Source organism: Citrus clementina, unplaced genomic scaffold, assembly GCF_000493195.1.
Source record: "Citrus clementina cultivar Clemenules unplaced genomic scaffold, Citrus_clementina_v1.0 scaffold_5, whole genome shotgun sequence".
NCBI lineage: Eukaryota > Viridiplantae > Streptophyta > Magnoliopsida > Sapindales > Rutaceae > Citrus > Citrus x clementina.
Window position 1 is genome coordinate 4,866,177 of NW_006262201.1, and position 1,183 is coordinate 4,867,359.

The window sequence follows — 1,183 nt, forward strand, 5'->3', positions numbered from 1 at the left end:
CTCTTAATTCTAGACCATTAATTAGTCAAAAGCGCCTAAAACATTCACTTATTAGACCTAATATAGTCCACAAATAGGTTATAGCTTTCTTATTCTTTTTGGTAACCCATTTAAGATAAAAATGACAAAGTCTGAATTATGTTACAATATGAACAACATCATGAAGTTAGTCACTTTGAAAGACTTTTGACAAAGTCTGCAACATCATGATTGCAGTGGAGTATAGTAATTTTGCACCCTCCTCTCTCCCACTATCTGCCATTTCATTTCATTTCATTTTCATCTTCGGATGATTTCTGATATGAGCAAAAGAAACTATTGATCCATCTTTATTTTATGGCCAAAGCTAAGTTACGTGTAACGTAACATACATTCAAGAAATTGAAATATCTATAGATACCCTTAAACTTCATGGAAACTACATTAATAGAATTACAAGAAATACTTTTAAATCTCAAAGAAGAAATAAAGGATATAAAACAAGAAATAGGAAAAATAAAAATAGAAATATCTGTAATACAGATGAGTCAAAAGAAACATAGAAAATTAGAAAAATTTGAGATATTAAAATCAGGAATAATTGGAACTAGTTTTAAGAAACCCATGCAAAAACCACAAGCAGGCAGCTATGATGCTTGGTTTATGGAAACTCAATACCAAAAATATTAAAAGAATCAGAAGAATTAAAAGCAGAATTAAAGAAAAAAGAAAAAGGAAAATAAAAACTAGAAATAAAAGAAACAACTCCAAATGATTCAGATTCATATTAATGGAAGATACATTAGAAGAATTAACCGAAAGATTTAGTGAGATAAATCTTAGTGACTTAGAAGATTTTGAAAAACAATATCACATAAAAATGAATACTGCTGGAGGACCAGAAATGAAGCCTAATGTAGGAGAACCGAGTCATAGATATGCAATGAATAAAAAGAAAAATAGACTTTTTTACGAATATGTGCCACCCATTAAAAACACTCCATGGAAAAAAGAGTATAAACCTAATAATGATACATTAACTCCGATAAGCAATGCAGGAACATTTTTAGATCTAGATTGCAAAATAGAACCTCGTAAAGCTTTAATTGAGTGGGGAATGCAAATGAAATTATCTTTTATATATAATGGTTCTAAGGATGATTGGAATGTAGAAACTAAAGAAGAAAAAATAAATTTATTTGCT